Source organism: Leopardus geoffroyi, chromosome A2 (assembly GCF_018350155.1).
Source record: "Leopardus geoffroyi isolate Oge1 chromosome A2, O.geoffroyi_Oge1_pat1.0, whole genome shotgun sequence".
NCBI lineage: Eukaryota > Metazoa > Chordata > Mammalia > Carnivora > Felidae > Leopardus > Leopardus geoffroyi.
The window spans coordinates 148,795,908-148,817,106 of record NC_059331.1 but is presented as its reverse complement, the minus strand read 5'-3'; the positions used below and the strand labels follow the sequence as shown (position 1 = coordinate 148,817,106).

Below are 21,199 nucleotides of genomic sequence, written 5' to 3'. Positions count from 1 at the left end.
GGCACCCTCTCTTTGCCGGCCAAGCTTGGCTAGCCCCTCCCGCTCCACAGTGCCTTCTCCATGAACCAGGATTCGCAGCAGCAAATTGGATTTTGGAATGTTTTGTCACTCCAGCACAAAACAGATCACTAGCTAAGAGGATATCACCTCTGCAGTCGATGCACTGAACGTAGACTAGCGGAATCAATTCCGAGGTCTTACGGGGAAGAGTATTTTCATCAGGAAGCATGAGGAGAGGAGCAGTAGAGGAAGAGAGCCCTGGGACTGTAGGAAAGGAAAACCATAGCATTTCAAGGGCTTTCCTGGTCTTCGCTCAAGATCAGCTTTACATCTGACATACTCATTGAACTTGCCTTTTACGAGCACAGCTGGATTTCCCTCATGGTGAGTGGGGTCTAGAGCTAGAGGCTCAACAAACCATTCCTTGGCTTTGGCCCAGAGGGCGAGGAGAAGGAGAGTAAGCAAAGCAGACTTGGCTGATTGTTTCCTTCTCATGGCAGGAGTAGACAGTGAGAGGAGGGCATGTCAGGTCAGCAGCCATCGGGACGTATAATTGAACCAGCCTACGTAGAACGTCAGCTAACCTTGCAGACATAGTTAGGGTTTATTTCCTCCCTCTCCATCTCAGGCTTGCTTCCTGAAGGCAAATTTAAAATACAGCAGAATTTCCCCAAGTTCATTCTGTGGGAGTGAATGGGTGTTACATACATAAAATGTTCTCATGGCCACAGTTGGAGAAACCCTTAGTGTAAAGAAAAGCTAGGGTTCCTTGTTGCAGAACTTCTCAGAGCCTTCAAACACAACTAACTTGGATTGTGAAACCCCAATAAGGAGATGTACTGTGTGGTGGCCCTGGGAATCCACTGAGAAAGGCTGGCCCAAGACAAGCACTTCATTTTTCTATTCTTGACCGAATAAAGGATGGATTCTATGAGGACAGTTTCAGCAGAGCATTCATTCTATATACACAAAGTACAGGGTTCTAGTGATTAAGTAGATATGAGGGTTTCAAGCAGAATTTTGCCAGATGGGCAGGCAGTCTGACTCCAGGCTCGGTGTTTGCCCCTTGTCCTTCCTAGGCAACAGGGAGGTTCTCAGGCAGGAGTGAGGTCCAGGCAGGTGTATATTTTCTCAGGTTCCTAGACAATTCTGGTGTGTTCCCCCTGGTTAAAAAGCAGTGGTGTTGTGGGGAAAGCTGTGTTTTGGGGAAAAATATGTGTAGACTATCCCAGATCTGTCACTTACAGCCAAGGGGGCTTGGGAAAAATCCCCTTATGTTTCAGTATCACCACTGATAAAATGAAAGGGTTGGTCTAGCTCAGTGATTTTAAACATTTTAATTTTTTTTAATGTTTATTTATTTATTTTTTTATTTAAAAAAAATTTTTTTTTCAACGTTTATTTATTTTTGGGACAGAGAGAGACAGAGCATGAACGGGGGAGGGGCAGAGAGAGAGGGAGACACAGAATCGGAAACAGGCTCCAGGCTCTGAGCCATCAGCCCAGAGCCTGACGCGGGGCTCGAACTCACGGACTGTGAGATCGTGACCTGGCTGAAGTCGGACGCTTAACTGACTGCACCACCCAGGCGCCCCGAATGTTTATTTATTTTTAAGAGAGAGAGAGAGAGAGCATGCTCAAGTGCACAAGCGGGGGATGGGCAGAGAGAGAGGGGGACACATAATCTGAAGCAGGCTCCATGCTGTAAGCTGTCAGCACACAGCCCAATGTGGGCCTCGAACTCATGAACCTCGAGACCATGATCTGAGCCGAAGTGGGATGCTTAACCGACTGAGCCACCCGGGCACCCCAAAACACATTTTAATATGGATGGGGTGGAGCTCTTTATTCAAATGAAGTTCTATATGGGATTCTGACCCACAGCACAGGTGGGAGAAGGACTGTTCTGGTCAGAGCTGTGGAGGAGCCCAAAGCCTTGTACTTTCCGTCTGTCTGCCCCTCACCCGCAGTTTTGGCCTGGGCTCTCTAGCAAGCAGAGCCTGAGGCAAAAGCTGACGTGGGAACACTTTCTTGAGAGGTGGAAGCCCAGAGCAGCAAGAGTGAAGGAAAAAGGGGGAGAAGTAGGGAAGGAACAGAAACACCAAATGTACAAAGAATCCAAAGAATGTGTTGCCCAGCCAGCCAGAGCTTCCTGAGGAAGCACAGCTGGTGGTTCATTACCTAGACAAGCCTGATGGGAGCATAGCCTCAGAAGAGTCTGGAGGGCAGGCACAGCCAGCATCTGTGCTGGGACCTTGTTGTGAGCTGTGGTTCCTTGGGCACCATTCGCCCCAGGAGGCAGGAACTCCCCCTCACTTTGAGGTTGTGAAATTAGCTCAAACCAGAGCCTGTGTGGTCAGGCCCCTCGGCTGGGGCTTCAGTGGCTCCCCCCACAGTGGACCTGCTGCGCTTGGCCTTTGCCCTGAAGGAAGAAAGTCTTCGAGAACTTTAAGAATAATGCGAGGCATGCCAGGGGCCCGTGGCAAGTGGCTGAAGGCCAGAATTGGGGGTGAGAGTGGGACTCAGGAAAGATCTGAGCAGGTACAGAAATTGGGGGTCTGGGATAATGGGTTCTGCATAAGACGCATGGTTCTTCAGAATAGAATCAGATAGTGAGCCAGAGCAAGCTGCTCCAGGAAGGTATCATTCAGCCCCCAAAATTCTTGACTCCATGGCCACAATGGCCAACCACACTGTGGGTTACCTAGTTAAGCCACATTAAGAATGGGTTCCAGTTAGGGAGTCTAGGTGGCTCAGTGGGTTAAGCGTCCAACTCTTGGTTTCCACTCACGTCATGATCGCACGGCTTCGTGGGTTCAAGTTCCACATCAGGCTCTGTGCTGGGAACGAAGAGCCTGCTTGGGATTCTCTCCCTCCCTCTCTTGCTGCCCCTCCCCCACTCATGCTGTCTCTCTCTCTCTCTCTCTCTCTCAAAATAAATACATAAATTGAAAAACATTAAAATAAAGAGAATGGGTTCCAGTTAGGCTTCAAGAGGCTTTTCCTAATTTTTAGGCTTTTTAAGCCAAAGGAGTGCCTGCCTTCCACATGATGGTGTATGGATATCTCAGACACTTCTGTCTGCAACGGCTGAGGGGCATGGCTGCTTGGAAGCTGGGGTCAGAGGCAAATGCCCTCTGCCTTTCTCCTGGTTTTAAGAAATATTGTAAGCACTGAAATATAAAACAAAAGAGGGCATTTTTGCATAAAATACTTCCCATAAGTCATGCCTCCAGCCAGCGTCCTTTCCATTTTACATCTCTTGGGCATTGAAGCCCCTCCCCGGTCAGGCGGAGCAAAGGAGTGATGCTTGCCCTATGCTTGTGACCCCTTTCCCCGCTCTCTTCACCATTAGATACTGACCCCCACCTTTCTTCCCAAAATGCACTTGCCTTTAACTGCTGATTGATGTGAGCAACTCGCTGACTTGGAGACATGTGTCTGCATTAGCATGTCTGCCTGAGATTTCCGGCTCCTGCGGGTCAGGACCAGCCGCTGGTTGAAGTGTGTCTTGTGTGATCAGAACTTAATTCATACTTTGTAATAAAGGTGAGGAAGCTGATGCTGGTGGTAGCGATGATGACCATAGCATTTTATTTTCTTATGTCGGTAGATGAGAGAGACCATTTCTTACTTCTCTTGTGTACTTGTGCCCAGATTAGGGCCTATCATACTGGAAGCAGTCAATAAATATTTGCTGAGTAAATAGAATTAATAAATGGAGCAGGAGAAAGTGGAGATGAATGGCCTGTAAAGGACAGAAGTAGGGGCATGCGAATCAGCTGCTATGGCAAGCGCTTGCTCTCCGGCAGGAGCAGGGTTGGAGCCACATCAAGGAAGGTGGCTCTTTGAGAGGATAAGATGAACAAAGATGAGTGCAGGCTGAACCCAGCCGTCACCTTAGAGTGTCCTGGGTGATAGCGGTTTGGGGGCAGGTGGTCTGTTGACACTGACCCACATGGAGTTGAGCTCCTGCTTTCCATATAAAACTAAGTGTGGGTTTGGGTGCTGGGAGATCGGGTGGAATAAGCAGATTGCATTTCCCAAAGCATTCCAAAGACAAGTCCCTTCATGGAAGAAGCATCCGTGGCCAAGTAAGCCTTGCAAACACCTTATGCTCTGTCTTCCTCTTGGAGATTCAAGACTTACGTTAAAGGCATAGGACGGGCACCTGGGTGGCTCAGTTGGTTAAGTATCCGACTCTTGATTTCGGCTCAGGTCGCGATCTCACAGTTGTGAGATGGAACCCGACACCGGGCTGTGCACTGTCAATCTGGAACTTGCTTGGGATTCTCTCTCTCCCTCTCTCTATGCCCGCCCCAGCTCGTGCACACCCTGTCTGTCTCTCTTACTCTGTCTCTCTCTCTCAAATAAATAAATAAACATTAAAAAAGGCATAGGAATCCCACTGTAGAGACACTTGTTTAATTATTCTTAGCCAGCCATTTTTCAGCTTGCTTGGTGGTGTGTGTTTAAACCAATCAACAGCTCCTGGAACAAGTGTTGGACAGAAGACATTTTGGTGAAATCGTTTCAAGTGAAAGCTTTCAGGTTTGAGTTTGGTCCGGAGGAGAAGAAACCGGAGAATGAATGTACTGAACTGTTACACAGGGGAACATGTGGGCTCCAACTGCCTTCTTCTGGTCCTTGTCACTTGCCTTTGAGACTCTCAGAAATGGCTGTGAATTGTTATGAGATATTGACAACCATGGTGTCTTCCCATGTACCTTCTCTAAAAGGACCATTTTAAGGAGTGTGATTGTGGCTCCAACAGGTTTGTGGAAATGTCTCCAACACGTAGCACCATTTGGTTGCATGTAATAGATCAGGATGAATGTTTGTAAAGTATGTGAGTAATGACATTCACCTTCTCGATATTGTTTTTTTCAGCTACATTTATCCAATAAGAGGTTTCAATAGAACTGGCAAACATACACATTCTCATTAACAAAGAGGGCTTGAGTTATTAAGACATACCTTCCTAGATTTTGGGTAGTTGAAACAAAGGATTTTCTCTTGGGAAGGAAACTTTGCTACCCCAGAGAGGCTAAAGTTTTATAATTAGACAAGAAATCCATGGTTTCCATCATTGGGTACTGACCCGGAGAGTGGAGTTAGACATTTCCCATGGGCAGCATTTCAGTGCCCAGTACTCATCTTACATAGGTAATGATGTGTGTGTGTGTGTGTGTGTGTGTGTGTGTGTGTGTGTGAGAGAGAGAGAGAGAGAGAGAGAGAGATAGAGAGAGTTGGGGTGGGGGTGGGCTAACACCCCAGTGGTATTTGGATTTGGTTCACATGGGGACACAGGCTAGTGACTCACATGCCCAATTATAAGCCCTCGGCCATGCTTTGCCCAAGCACCATGCTCCTTTCCAAAGTGAATAACAGTTGCTAACACACACTTACTAGCAAAATTCCCCTGATGCCCATTCATGAAGCATTGCACTGGTGATTCTATCAGCATTAAACTGTTTGGTGACGGAGTTTAGAATTATAGGAATCGGAGAAATGAATTAGCAGTAAATCAAGTCCCAGCTGAGTTCGAACCCAACTGCAGTGAGTTTTAAATTAAAAATATCTTGCTATGATGAAGCAGTTGTAAGTCAAGAACCGGAGCTCTGTCACTCTTGACTTTGGAGAACTGTAGCAGTCACCCTTTGAAAGAAAAACCCTGGCAATGGCTTGTATTGATTCCCAGCCATGCTGGGAAATTGCCACTTCATTTCTTCTTCATAAACTGTTGGCTTTCATTTTTTTTTTTTTTTTTAAAGGAATCCTATTTGCAGGGACCTGGCAGAGCTCTGAGAACAGGGCAGGTGGGAGAGGGCTCCGGCCCAGGGGGCTCATTCATTGCATTCTCTTTGGTCCTTCTCAGGAGGAGCCATGCAGAAGGGGAAGCTAGGTCTGCGGGTGTTGTGCGATTTGTTTTCCTGCTCGGACCATATTTGATTCTTCTTTCTGGGGGATCTGTACAGAAAAACAACAAAGAGAACACTTCAAGGAGGCTGCAAGACTGTCATGTTGCAGTGACAATTGCAGTGTAATAGGAAATCATTTATGTAAGTTACGGTGCCCTCTGAATGGAGCTTGTCGGAAATGTGGCTACAGCTTCTCAAGGCCTATTTTTTTTTCTCCTGCAAAATAATCCCAAGATTTTCATTTTCAGAGCAATTGAAGAAGTATTATGTGCCGACCAGGGAATAGGGAGACCCAGCTTCTAATCCTAGGCCTGCTGAATGTCTTTCAGCAAGTTCCCTCTCTGGGATAGGCCTCAATTTCTCTTCCTTTAAAGCTGGAATAAGCCCTTGCTGTTCCTGACCTGAAGCCCAGGAGGTGAGGATGAACGTGGCCATGCATATTAAAGGACCAGGTGAGCAGCAGAAGATTGTATTTACATGCAAGGTCAGAGAAAATCAAGAAGGAGAGAATGAAGTCTAAGCTCAGGCCTCTCGCCGTTACACTTGTACGAGTTCCTGTGTGCTTGCGGATCTGGTGAAGAGCTGTAATGATGAAAGCAACCTGCAGAGTTCGAAAGGAGAGTGTATGTGGGAGAGCAGGAGACCAGGGGAGGGGATGGTGAGTACAGGAAGACGGAGGCCTAGGTAAGAGGAGAGACCTGATCCTGGCACTGGTGGGAAAGGGGTCATGATTTCCCTGGAGTCCTACCTTTCACTTTGCTCCATACAGATATATTTACATATTATAGTTAGAGAAGTAGAGGTGAGGTTAAAGAATATTTAACCAACAAATTGATTGGTCAGTTAAGTCAATTCAGTCAATATGTATTGAGTGCTTACTATGTGCTAGGCACCATGTAAGAGCTTGGTTGTACCGAGATGAGATGGTTCCTGCCATTAGGGAGCTCACAGCTTGGCGTGGTCACAGCACCCACATCTATAGATAATTTAAACCCAACGTGGTAAGAAGTGAGATCTGTGTGCACAAAGCCATCCTGAGAATACGTAAGAAGGGGCATCCGTCCACAAAGAAAGGCAGGACGTGGAGAAGGTCTTCTGGAGAAAGATGAGGGTGTTTTGAGGGGTGTGTGGGATTGGAACCTATGAGGAAGAGGTACCCGGTGGGGGAAGCAGCACAGACCAGACAGGGAGGCGAGCTCACTAGCACCAGCTGCCTGCCGTAGTGCAAGTCAGGCTGGGAAATAGCACAAGATGGAAACGCAGGTGGATGCCGGGTCAGGACCAGTGTGCTGCAGGCGGTGGCCAGGCCTTGGGGATTTCCAAGTAAGAGATCAAGATTTGCCTTGTAGAAAGATCACTGTGTTGGCAGTGTGAGAAAGGGTTGGAAGTGGGGGGCTATGATAGTAATTCAGAAGGCATGAGAGAGGGTTAATCAAAGGTAGTGGCAGAGGAGGAAAGGACAGATCTGAGAGGCACATAAGAGTTTGAGTTGACAAACTCAAGAGTTTGAGTGGGCTTATGGCAGTGAAGGAGGTAGGGAGCAAGCAGAGGGGGTGTTGGGAGGCCTCATAGGTGGAAGGTGACACATTCACTGAGCTAGAAATTTCTAGGCTGAGACTTGGTTGAGGGGAAGTAGTGAGGAAGGGGGATGTGTTTGTTCTGGACATGATGAATTGGGGTGCATATGGGATTTCAGGTTGAAGGGAGCAGGAGGCCAGCAGACATATGGCCCTGTGTCCCTGGCAGTTTCATCTAAGTGCTCACCATGCTGAGCCCTTCTCATCTCAGATGTACACTTAGTTCACACGTGTGCACTTAGTTCCCATGTGGGCACTTAATTCCCAGGTGTGCACTTAGTTTCCATGTGTGCACTTAGTTCTCACGTGTGCACTTAGTTCCCAGGTGTGCACTTAGATCCCACGTATGCATGTAGTTCCATGGTGCGCACATAGTTCCCAGGTGTGCACATAGTTCCTAGGTGTGAACTTAGTTCCCAGGTGCGCACATAGTTCCTAGGTGTGAACTTAGTTCCCATGTGTGCACTCGGTTCCCAGGTACACACTTAGTTCCTACATGTGCATGTAGTTCCATGGTGTGCACATAGTTCCCAGGTGTGCACATAGTGTCCAGGTGTGCACATGGTTCCCAGGTGTACACTTAGTTCGCACGTGTGCACTTAGTTCCCATGTGGGCACTTAATTCCCAGGTGTGCACTTAGTTTCCATGTATGCACTTAGTTCCCACATGTGCATTTAGTTCCCAGGTGTGCACTTAGTTCCCACATGCGCACTTAGTTCCCAGGTGTGCACATAGTTCCCGGGTGTGCATGTAGTTCCATGGTGCACACGTACTTCCCAGGTGTGCACATAGTTCTTAGGTGTGCACTTAGTTCCCAGGTGCGCACATAGTTCCCAGGTGTGCACTTAGGTCCCATGTGTGCACTTAGTTCCCACGTGTGCACTTAGTTCCTAGGGGCACACTTAGTTCCCAGGTGTGCACTTAGGTCCCACATGTGCACTCAGTTCCCAGGTGCACACTTAGTTCCTATGTGTGCATGTAGTTCCATGGTGCGCACATAGTTCCCAGGTGTGCACATAGTTCCCAGGTGCGCACTTAGTTCCCAGGTGCACACGTAGTTCCCAGGTGTACACTTAGTTCCCAGGTATGCACTTAGTTCCCACGTGTGCACTTAGTTCCCACGTGTGCACATAGTTCCCAGGTGTGCACATAGTTCCCGGGTGTGCATGTAGTTCCATGGTGCACACGTACTTCCCAGGTGTGCACATAGTTCCCAGGTGTGCACTTAGTTCCCACGTGTGCACTTAATTCCCAGGTGTGCACTTAGTTCCCAGGTGTGCACATAGTTCCCAGGTGTGCACTTAGGTCCCACATGTGCACTTAGTTCCTAGGTTTGCATATAGTTCCCAGGTGTGTACTTAGTTCCCAGGTGCACACTTAGTTCCCACGTGTGCACATAGTTCCAAGATGTGCACTTAGGTCCCACGTGTGCACTTAGTTCCTAGGGGCACACTTAGTTCCTAGGTGTATACTTAATTCACTTTGGGATCTGGTAGAAGTTTGGTAAGGAAGCAAGAAGACCCACATATATAGAGAGTTTGGCATTCTTCAGGTGGTTTACTTTTCAAATTAAACATACTATCTTGAACCTTTTGCTTGAGAGTGTTCTGAAAACACCCAGATATCCACTTTGCCATGGGAGATCCCCACTATTTTCCAATGGGAAAACAGTGGTACCTGGAGGTTGAGTCCTACACAGAAGATGACTGAGCCAGCTCAGGATAAAGGCAGAGTTTCCATAATAGAGAAACATCAGGCCTTTGTCCTGGACATGAGCTGGTTCCCTTTTTTGGCATGTGCACCCCATTTTCAATGTGCACACACTCAAAGCAGCATGGTCTGCTGAAATGCGCTCTACCAGGAGCAGAGAGGTAGTGATGAAAATTTTGACCCTGCCCTTTCAAAGTCATGTTTTGTTTTCTAGGTGTAGGAGCCAGTCTGCACATGTCTGGCCTGCAGGTGGGATCTGGCCACTACATAGGTTTTGCTTGGCTTAAAGAATGTTCAAGAAACATTTGTCTTATTTGAATGCTGTTAGGTGTGGCCATCCCTCTCTGGGGAGCCATGGTTTCTACTCCGCGTAGTCACACCTTTGCTTCACACATTTGTGGAGAAGGTAGTTGGATTAAAATACCAGCGGCCTAGTACCTGGTAGATGCTCCAGCAGTGTCCCTTGCCCCTCCTTCCAATACGTGGGGGAGAAATGAGTTAACATATTAGCGTGGAGTGCTTTGCATTCTGCAGGGAAGCTTTGTAATTTAGTAACCCTTATTAATCCCAGCAGATGTAGAAGTGGCTGGTGGCAAATCTTGTAGTCTCCCCATGCTAGTGTGTTCATACTATGGAAACTTTAGAAAACGGGCCATTGAGTGTGAGCAGTGAGTGGAGAGAGAAGTATGGAACTCCTTCAAGTCTATGCAGACCTTTCAATCCCTGGTTCCTCTGCGCTGCTGTGGAAAGTCTCCAGGCTTATGGGGAAGCGGGGGTAGAAGTCCTTAGACAGGGTGAGGTGTCCAACTAGCATGGGCACAGTTTCAATAGGTCCTCCAGAATGAGGAACTCTGAGCGTCCAGCCCCAAAGAGTGTCTTAAACTGCAAATTTGCAGGGCATTTTCAAGTGAAGCAATGCGTCTACTCTCTTCTCTGGATTGCTCCTGGGTATCACGGAGCTAATAAAAATGGCTTGTGGACTCTCTTATGGAGTGGAAGCAGGGACCCCGGGTGGGTATTTTGGAGTTCTAGCCTTTCAAGAGCCCCAAAGAGGTGGTAGGGTTTCTGTACTTCCCTCCGTCATGTCTGTGCACCCAGCCCTCGTGCATTTGGTCAGCTGCACTCAGTATATAATATTTTGACGTGGCTACACTTTCTGTCTCGGGGAACTCAGCAGTTTTTCCCAGTTTATCTGGTGGCAACTTGTTTCCCAGGAGGGGACAGAGAGCAGGGCCTGGGGTCCTAAGAAGGGAAGTGATCTAACCACAGTGATCTGTGGTTAGGACCAAAATAGTGTTGTTGACACTACTCTGTGGCGTGCCCCGTGCATGACTCTGCTGGGGGTGATGTCCAGGACTGGGGAGCTGAGTCCTCTCAAAGGCTGCCTCAGAGTCTGGCACAAAGGTAGGGAACCCATGCTGTTTTCTGATGCACTGCCCTCTTGTATTTCATTGTAGAGACTTCCCACTGACCCACAGGTTATCAGATGTCCTCCAAGGGGCTTCTGGTTCTGTGCTCAGATGAGAAGATCTAAGACAGGTACAGATACTCAAGGTGCTGACCATGTGCATGGTGTCTAATTGGCTGTTGATGGCCTGGGGCTGGGTGGTCGGGGTGGTAGGAGAGAGTAAACTTTGCTAAACCCAGGACTGACTTCATGAAGAAGTAGCTGTGACTCATTCTCACCTCTGTTCCTTCTTCCAGGAGTTGAGGCTAGCAAGATTCACTGCTTCTCGACAAATACTTAAAGATTAAATATTCTGTAAAAACCCGTCTTTGTATTTATGGTTGTTGTTGTTATTGAGTAAAATGGTATGTTCTTTGCCTGTAGGATTTGAGATGTGGCAGAAGCCCTCTGGCTTTACTTTGGTGATGGCCATGCTTGGCTTGTTGATGAGAGCTCGCATCAAAAGCTTGAGGGATACCGCATGCCAAATAGAGAAACGTAACTTCTAAAAGTGTCAAGCAACATCTCCTCAGCTCATATTGTTTTGAAAGAATGGCATTTTCATCCCCAGCTTTGTATTTGCAAGTTAAAAAAAAAAATCTTTAGGCCTGGAAGAGTTTTTACCAGCTGACACATTTTGCAAGCAGCCTTGTTCACCTTCCAGATGTTAGCTAGATCTGAGTATTTTTGTATCAAGACAGTGGCATACCTAGAGACTCTGCAAATTCAGGCTGCCAAGAATTTATTTGTAATATGCGATTTATTGACTTCTATTTGAAGCATTTATATCTCATGTTCCCACTTAATTGCAAGCACCTTGAAAGCAGGCACCTGTCTTAGACACATATGCAGTTCCCTTTGGACCCAATATTAGGGTGGTTTGATTTTCTTCTCATGATCCCCACATTAAACTTGGTTTTCTAGGGGCATCTGGGTGGCTCAGTTGGTTGAGTGTCCGACTTCGGCTCAGGTCATGGTCTCGCGGTCTGTGAGTTTGAGCCCTGCGTCAGGCTCTGTGCTGAGAGCTCAGGGCCTGGAGCCTGCTTCAGATTCTGTGTTTCCCTCTCTCTCCAACCCTCCCCCATTCATGCTCTGTCTCTCTCTGTCTCAAAAACAAGTAAACATTAAAAAAATTTAAAAAAAACTTGGTTTTCTAAGCTTAAAACAGAAGTGTTCTAGAATGGCCAGACAGTAGAGGGTATCACACATACTGAAACCACTAAAAATCCACAGGAAGCAGGAAGTAGCTTCATGGGAAAGTCTGCACGCAGTGATGGCTGCATGCAGGCAGATAGTCTTTTATTTAATTGTCATTGCCTATGATTGCAAATGAGCATCTACTGAGTTGGAGTCTTGACCACAGACTTACCATATCGCCTGGGAGGCACATAGGAGCAGCTCTTACTTCCTTTCCAAAATGAAAACTTGGCTGACTTCTTGTTGTCTTTGGCCAGAAGGTTCTGAGGTTTTGTAAAGGTGAAAAAATAAAAGTGATAACATCAAAGTGCAATTCAAGGAAAGAAAGATTTTTATTGAGAAGCACAAATGGTTGTCCCTTGGTAGTTGATTGACTGCTTTTAAGTCTCCTGTCCCCCTGGGCCCCCACTCCTTTCATCTTCTATGAAGAAAATCTTACCATTTCAGGCTTTTTATCAATTCTCCTTCCACCTCTTGTCTCTGAGCCACACATCTGGGCTTTCCTGGCAAGTTGGGCATCTTTAGAAGGCATGGGAACCACCTCGTTTGGGGAGCAATGATGGAGGGCTTTCTCTCTTCATTACTTTCCACATCGATTGAAAGCTCATTGCTGCTCATGGCACATCTAGACCTGCCTCCACATCTGACTTTGGGGTGGTGTGTGGAGAAGGTCAGAGTCTGGAGGAGGTAGGGCAATGAAGCTCAGGGTCGGTTCCTGTGTGTGTCAAGGTTATTGGGCACAGGCTCCCTTAAGCACTCGGGCCAGCCCTGTCCCACGGCTGGTTCATCACTGTTGGGTTTCTACACTCCCAGGCTCACTTCATGTGTATTTTACATGAACTTATGCCATCTGGAATTTTATTCATTATTACCTTTTTGAAACTTATATTTTGAACATGTTTACCACATTAAATTTCATTTTGGGGTCCAATTTGGACCCTCTTATAGCCTGCTCAGATAGTTTTGAACTATCATCAATGGATAAAGACTTACAATAATACAGCATGACTTCTCTCATACTATCTCATTTGACCTTCACAAATCTTGGAATTTGTCATCTGCTAATTTGATAAGTGTGACTCTAATCTTTACTCAAATTACTGATAAAAATGTGAAACAACATAGCACCAAGGACAGAACCCTTTATTTTTATTTTTTTATTATTTTTTTTTGTTTGTTTTTTAACGTTTATTTATTTTTGAGACAGAGACAGAGCATGAATGGGGGAGGATCAGAGAGAGAAGGAGACACAGAATCTGAAACAGGCTCCAAGCTCTGAGCTGTCAGCACAGAGCCCAACGTGGGGCTCGAACTCACGGACCGCGAGATCATGACCTGAGCCACAGCCGGACGCTCAACCTACTGAGCCACCCAGGCGCCCCAGGACAGAACCCTTTAGCATGGCATTTCCTGGAGAGCTTCCCTCATTGGTTACACACACACACACACACACACACACACACACACACACACACACACAATTTGATTAATCTACTTTGGGCCCAAGAAGCAGTGGGGCATCCAGGACCCAGCATAGACACTGGAGGCACACAGACCTGGCATCGTAACCTGGCCTACACCAACTTGGCCATTCCCAGTGATCAGATTATTTGGGGCTCAGTTTCTAATGATTACAGGTAGTGAGAGCTATAGGCCTCTCCTCCACAGGCTTCCAAACAAATCAGGTGTCAGACTCAGTTCTACCATATATCAACCTTTGCTCATAAGCAGACACAGGAGCAGTCACACTACCTGTTCTTGAAGTTCAGTGAAGACCCCACCTTCTGTTTTGGCTAATGTGTCAGGGCTAGTGAGTGCCCTCACACCTGAGGGTAGAGCCCCTGGGCCAGCCCTCTCTGGCCCCAGGGTATAGTACAAATATCATCTTCTGCGTGTTCCAGGGAGTAAGAAAGTTTGGGAAGCTCTGACATGATGACTGTCTTAGTCAGTTTAGGTTGCTGTAACAGAATACATTAGACAGGGCAGCTTAAACAACAAACATTATTTCTCCCAGTTATGGAGACTGGGAGTCCAAGATCAGGGTGCAGCATGGTTAGGTTCTTGGTAAAGACCCACTTCCTGGGGCGCCTGGGTGGCTTAGTCGGTTAAGCCTCTGATTCTCGATTTGGGCTCAGGTCATGGTCTCACGGTTGGTGAGTTAGAACCCCATGTCAGACTCCATGTTGCACGGAGCCTGCACGGATTCTGTCTCTCTCCCCCCACCCCTCTCGAAATGTAGAAATAAACTTAAAAAAAATAGACCCTCTTCCTTGTTTACAAACAACTGACTGTCTTCTCGTATCTGAGAGAGAGAGAGGAAGAGAGGGATACCTAGTCTCTGTCTCTTTATAAGGACACCAATCCCTTTTCAAGAAGGCTCCACCTGCATGACCTGATTCCTTTCCAAGGGCCCCATCTCCTAATACCATTATACTGGGCGTGAATTCGGTTGGACATAAACCTTCAGTCCATTTCAATTACTCTGAAATCACTTGTGTTTATTTGCAAGAAGGTTTATTTTAAGAAGCTGCAACAATAATTTGGTTTTAGGTTTCAGTTCACCTTCTAGTGGTATTGGAGTTCAGAATCTTTGGAAAGATGAAACATAGACCCAATGGGAGCCCTAGACCAAGAGCAGAGCCAAAAATGCTCTGGGCTTGCCAGATTTTTGTGCCCACAGGGCAGAGATTCCTGGACAGCATTTCTAGCCAACAATTCTATCTTTGACACCACTTAATTTCCCACTGAAAAATTATTTCTAACATCTCTTATGCTCTTTAATAAACCTAGGAGTGCTGATGAAGATAGTAGAGGTGAAACACTGGGGTGAACTATAATGTGAGTCTATCAAAAGCCGGCTCACCAACCCTGGAGTATACCTTTTTGATGACAGCACTTCAGATGTTGATTAACCATCCTTGGGTGCAAATTAAAACTAACTTACACCCATTCTACCACAAGTATTTTAGGTAAATTACAGACATCATCAAACCCTGGCTTCTTAGCTGTATGACCTTGGGCATGACCTACCTTCTCTGATGTTCCATTTCCTTATCATTAAAAAGGTAAGAGAATACATGACGGGGTTACTATCACAATTAAGTGACATAATGCACACTGCTTGGCACATACTAAATGCTCAATAAATGGAGGCATAATATCATTTAAAATTATGGTCTACTCTTCAGATACCTAAAACTTGGTAGTTACGCTTCTTACCACTGTGCATTAGATTAAAGCTCTTCAATTTTCTTGGTTTATAAATAGTCACATCTGTTTCTAACACTGGGCTTCTGTGGGACTATTGCTTTGAGGTTCTAGAAACAAATGGCAAGACAAGAAGGGAAGGGGCTGGCTTTTTCTCTAAGGATGACTTTTTTAAAAAGATTTAAAAATATATATGGCGGGTGCCTGGATGGCTCAGTTGGTTAAGCATCTGACTCTTGATTTCAGCTCAGGTCACGATCTCACGGTTCGTGAGATTGTGCCCCACATTGGGCTCTGCACTCTGATAAGACAAGCTGAGCCTGCTTGGGATTCTCATTCTCCTTCTCTCTGCCCCTCCCCTGCTCACACTCTCTCTCACTCTCAAAATAAATAAACTTTGGGAAAAAAAGAATTGCTTAACTTCTGCCACAAAACCACATACACACACCCACACACACGCATACACACACCCACACCCACACACCATTAAAATATATACACATATGTATAGGGATTCCTTCATTTCTGGAAGATCCAGCACTTGCCTGGAGTTTAGACTTAACAGCTGTATTTATATATCTAATCTGTGCATAATACAGCCATCCTTTTTACCACTGCACACATGTAAACATACATTGTTTTTATAGGACCTCCACCTATAGCTTAGATAATGTATTTTTCTTGTCAGGCAATGGTGATAGTTGGGTTTTTTTTTTTTTTTTTTTTTTCTGGTTTACTACCCAGGACCCTGGATTTGTTTTAAGAGGGGAGCAAGTAGAAAGTTCTTGGCTTTAACTCAAGGCAATGACTAACCATTAGCTGGTAGTTATTGCCTGATACCTACTTGATTATTATGTCAAGCTTTGCCGGATGAAGCATTTGCTAATGTTTGCCTGTGACAAAGTCATAAAGCTGACATGGTGTCCACTGGACAACAGAAGAAGGGGTCATGTATGCGTGGCATTGACTACCTGGATATGCTCACCTGCTTCCAGTGGGATATTTATGAAGACAGCCCATCTCGCCTGTCTTCAGTCCCAGGCCTCTGTTTCCTGGCAAGATAGACTTAAACGAGATGGTAAGGGCCTCTGGGATTTTCTCGTAGTTTACACTGTGTGTGTCCCACAATCCAATCAGAGTCCTTTGCCCTGAGGCACTGTGGTTATCAGAACCGGCCCAATTCTTCGAGGCCCTGAACTCAGTAAAATCTCTGCATGCATGATGACCAACTGTTAAGCTTGAGGCATTGCATTATTCCCAACAGCACTCTGGCTGAGAAAGGAAGGAACCAGTGGTTGGCTGTGGAGAAGGGTGATTAGCTACCATGGAGGGAACTGGATGCTTGGGGAGTCTGGGAACTTCTGGTGCGTCGGTGTATTTTGGTGATGATGGGGCCTCGGTGAACAGACTTCAGACCAGCTCTGAATGAGATGGTCCTTCTGCTGCAGGCACAACCACGGAAAGACTTGCTGCTTCTCCCTTGTCTCCTGAAGGAAGGGAGGCTTCTCGCTGGCACACTGTCACCCAAGATCCTTGTCACGGCCATCCTCTGTTCTTCAGCCCATCTGCAGTGACCATAGGCTCTGGAGTTAGAATAGCCTTCACTTCAGATATTCCATGCCATTGACAGACCATGTGTCCTGATATTTTTGGTTAGAAAATAGTTGTTTTATATATATAATAACATATAAATATATAATATAATAATATAGTAATACATAATTTTATATATAATATAAATGTGTATTTATATATGTATACATAGATATACATATATACATCTATCTATCTACCCAATTTCCAAAGGGCATCCTTGGACAAAATTGGAAAGTAGTTGGGTTTTTCCTAAACACTCCATTCAGAATGAAGGTACTTCCTTTCTGTCTTTCCTTTTCCTTCCTGAGGTAGGGTCTCCAGTTCTATCCACTGTGGTTTGTGTGCCCGTGACCCAGGGGCGAGTGAGAACTGGCATTCAGCCCATGCTCTGTTGGCCAAGCCCTGCTGCATCTTTTGCTGGGGACAGGGTTGCCTTTTCTTCCACCAAGATACCTTCTGCCCACCAAGCTTGGCAGGCAAGAGATAACGGCTTCCCCTAATTTTCACCAAGTAGCCTTCTAGACCAGTAGGGACCCTGCTGTTTGTCCCCTCTTGCTGCTTCTGCTTACTACTGTCCTCAGCGTCCCCTTGGCCACAGGGAAGGGGAGGTGATGGAGCAGTTGCACTAAGAAGGGGGTTGTTGGAGGAGAGAGTGTAATGCTTGACCCAGAGAAACAGGATCCAGTGGTAGCATTTCAGGCATTCGGTGGAGGTGGTGAGATGTTGATTGGCACAGGGAGACTTTTCTAGAACCTCTCAAAGCAGACAGAGAGGCCCCTGAATACCAGCTCTGTGTGTCTGTGGTTTGGATTAGGACTGGGGACAGGTATCTCTGGCCCTGCCTTCTGCATTCAATTTTGTGGATCTGTCAGGAAGCCCTCCCCAAGCCAATGGCTGTCACCCTTTGGCTTTTCTGATGGGTCTGGGGAGGTCTGGGGGAACATGGAGATCCTTCCAGCAGTGTTATGGGTCTCCCGGGGCAAAACATCATCAGTATTAATGTGGAAAATAGCTCAAAGGTGGTGGGAGCCGCTGTTCCCCCTGTCCCCACACTTCCTTTCATCTGCCTTCTCTCTGTCATTCCAGGAAACGCTGACCTCAGGGTGAACAGATCACAGGCCACACCTGGGGCTGGCAGAAACAGACCTCAGGATGCAAACTCTGCTTCTAGATCATCCGGGTGTGGATGTAGGTGCCAGAGATAGGTATTCAGAGTAGCAGGGTTTCTGTCTGTGAAGTCTACCCAGAGACACTTGCTTGTCCAGGAATTACAATTAAAGAGAACCTCGTTTCCATGGCGTGGGGGCCCTAACGTGCCCCAGAGCACAGGCAGAGCACTCCATCCAGGGCTAACAAGCCAGTCCCCTCACTCCTGGCAAGACCACCCTCAGGCAGCTTATGGTAGGCTGTGCCAGACCCAGGGCAAGATTTCTGGCTTCTGCTGGTGTCTTAGCTGGCATTGGGGAAGGCACTCAGGCTGTTACTCCGGATGTTAATCTCCAGGGAAATGAAGCCCCAGGTTCCCCTAGTTCTGTGTTTCTGGGCCCAGGACTGTGTGTCTCCAGGTGGGGGTATCTTGGTATATGGGTGCTGACCTGAGCTCCAGCAGCTGGGGTGGTAGGGGGTGGGGGAGGGGCGGGGTGGGGGTTGCACGTAATCAGATCACCACTTCAGCTGGAAACCTCATACCTGCAAAAGAATTTCTTCTTCTCACCTTCCAGAGCCTTTCTGCTCTGAAATGTGCCACAGGAAAGGGGGAGCTGATGGAGGAGTGGGCTCGCCCCCTTCCCATCCCCACGGTGGTCTCTAGAGCATCCAGGCCCTTGGCTCCCCAGCGCCCCATCTCCTGGGGCAAAGGTGCTTGTAACTACTCTTGATGGACTGGGATTTCTGAAGGGGAGTGAACCTCAAACAGACAACTCCCCTTGTGGCTTCTCTCTTAGAGCAAGTATTTGCTGAGAACTACAACAACCCCCCTGGCTTGTTCTTTTCCAGGATTTTAAATAAAGGTCTAGTAGTTAGATCTCCAGCACCAAGGTCCTGGGTAAGTTTGCCAGCTGTGACCTGGACACACAGTCTCTGAATGTTTTTTTCCAGCCCCGATTAATATTGTCTCTGCTTGTCACATCAACCCTCACAGGGAGCTTTCCTGTCCAAGACTGGGAGGCGGGACCAGCACTCAGCTTTACCTGCTCTGTCAACGCATCTTGGTTGCATGTGGGGCATTGATTTTACATGTCCCTCGTCAGCAGACCCGCTAATAAGATTCTTTTCCCTCTCTCTCCTCCCCCACACCCCCTTCAACCTGGCTCGACTCCTGGTCAGACCTTGATTACATGTCTCATTGATTCCATTCAGCTATTTATTAATACGCTAATTAGTATGTTCATTTAAAGGAGAGTGACACCGCTTTTTAAAAATAAATGTACAGAGGTGCAGGTTAATGGAAATTTCTGTTTATTTAACATTGATGTCTGGTGTGAGAGGATTAGTTTTGGATGTTAAAAGGACATAAGGGTTTTTCCAGGGTTTAAATCACTTTCGCTGACAGTCACTAACACTCTTTGAAAGGTGACGCCTAGAATCGTATTGCACTTTCCTTCAGTGATCACAGGCACTCAGCGTTTTGGGAAGGGAAACTGTGGGGGAGGAGGGGTCGACCGAGGGGGTGTGGGGCTGGCTGTACACAGTCTTTCACAGACGGCTTGGATCCATGCGAGGATGGCTGACTGTCATGGTCGAAACGAGTCAGGCACACTCACTATTCTGCCTGTAGGACTGTCTGGAGTTTTGTAATTAAAAGTCTATGATTGGATGAATGTTACTTTTCTATTATAGTCTCATTCTGTTTGTTCTTGAGTTGCTTGGGAGTGGTGTTTTAATCAGAGTAGGCGAATTCTATCATGGACAACCCCCAAATGTCAGTGGGTTCACACATTGCAGAGTAATATCAGTTAGTATGTGGGGGGAGTTTGTTCCATGCAGTCATCTAGGAAACTCAGTTTCCTACTGACACTTCCGCATCTGGTCAGGAGAGGAAGAAAGAGAAAGTTATGTAGCTGGTGTGGGGATCAAGATGCACCCGGGCCCACTGCCTTCCAGCCCAGCAGTACTGGGACTGGTCACTGAGTCTCTCTTTATGTACAGGAGCCAAGGGCACCTGCAGACCAGCTCAGAGGCAAAACGGCCCTGAGAAAGCCCACAGGGCACTGCCAATCCAGGAGAGAGAGCATGTAATGCTACCTACCTTAGATCAAGGAAGACTTTCCTTAACAGGTAATTTCTAAACTTTGTGGACAACAAAAAAGATCTGTAAGTTGAAAAGGAAAAAAAAAAATAAAGCAAGTAGAAGAGAAATTCGTAAGATCCCAAAGGGAATAGATTTGTGTTTCAGAAGTCTCTGGGGGAACATTTTCCCTTTAGTTGGCTAGGTGCTGGGCTCCTTGCATAGGGACTGAATGGTATCTTTGTTACAGAGAGGAAGACAGTGTAATGTGTCTGGGATGCTGGGAGCTGCTGGTTAATCATGTTATTATGGGATGCATTGGTTTGGAAAGAGGAGTTTTGAGAAGATTCAGCATTATCTATCTCTCATTGCCCCCAATGTTAACAAGAGTGAGTCTTAGCCAAGGGCACCGTTATGGTACCTTCTGCTTTTCTCCATTGACCTTGCCCTTCTACCTTTTCCCCAAAGCCCATGGCAGCTTAGTGTATAGTTCTGGCATCCTTCATCTCACTTCTGGGTCAGACCACACACACACACTCTGGCATCCCAGTGATATCCTCTCTTAGTAAGAGGAGGTGCCTACGAGACTACCGTATGGGTTAAGTCCACTTAGAAGGTGGCACTGATTGTGAGTTAACTGGGCCCACGTGAAGAAGGCAACAAAAAAGCACATAGCAGTTTGGCAACGTCTAATAAAATGGTAATTCCTGTTCCCAAGGATATAGTTCATGGAAATAGCAGTACTAATATGCGAGGATATATGTGCAAGGATGTTTATATGGAATCAGTTTTTGCACCAAAAAGAGGAGGGGGCAGGCTAAAGAGAATGCCCATTGACAGGGGAATGGCTGAATAAATTAGGGTACATCCATGCCATAGATTATTATATAGCCATCCTCAAATAAAGTCATAGCTAAACCAGGTGATTTGGAGGGTTTCCATGAGGTATTGTTGAGGGAGAAAAGCATGTGTAATATGACTTTATGTGTGTGTTTGATTCTATGAGTGTGGAGAAACTCGTGGAAAATACTCAGATGTCAACAGTCTCCTGGAGAAGGGAGGTGAATGGGGGACGGATGGGAGAAAGGCAAAATAAAATATGAGTTTAGATTTCTTTTATGCTGTAGGATGTGGGTACCTATAGAAGGGGGTTGGCAAGTGAAGTAACCTAATTTCATTTACTTTTTAGAAAGATCCCAGTCTTGGGGGTGTGGTGGGTGGTGTGGCAGAGGATGACCCTGACTGAGTCAGGGAGTCCGTAAGGAGGCTAACACTGCAGTCTGTGAGGAGGTGAAGGCATTGGAGTGAGGGAAGGAG

The 21,199-nt window shown here is 46.6% G+C and overlaps 1 protein-coding gene across 3 annotated transcripts in view; it reads left to right on the top strand.

Annotated features, from left to right (window-relative positions):
- PLXNA4 (plexin A4) overlaps positions 1-21,199 on the top strand; it is a 445,047-nt gene that overhangs the window by 12,678 nt on the left and 411,170 nt on the right. Inside the window, exon 1 of one of the 3 annotated variants that reach the window (XM_045495676.1) lies at positions 14,895-14,918. The exons of the other annotated variants lie outside the window; for them this stretch is intronic. The gene's annotated coding sequence lies outside the window, so the exon portion shown is untranslated. Of the gene's footprint in view, positions 1-14,894; positions 14,919-21,199 lie in introns of those variants that run through there. 3 annotated transcript variants of the gene reach the window in all.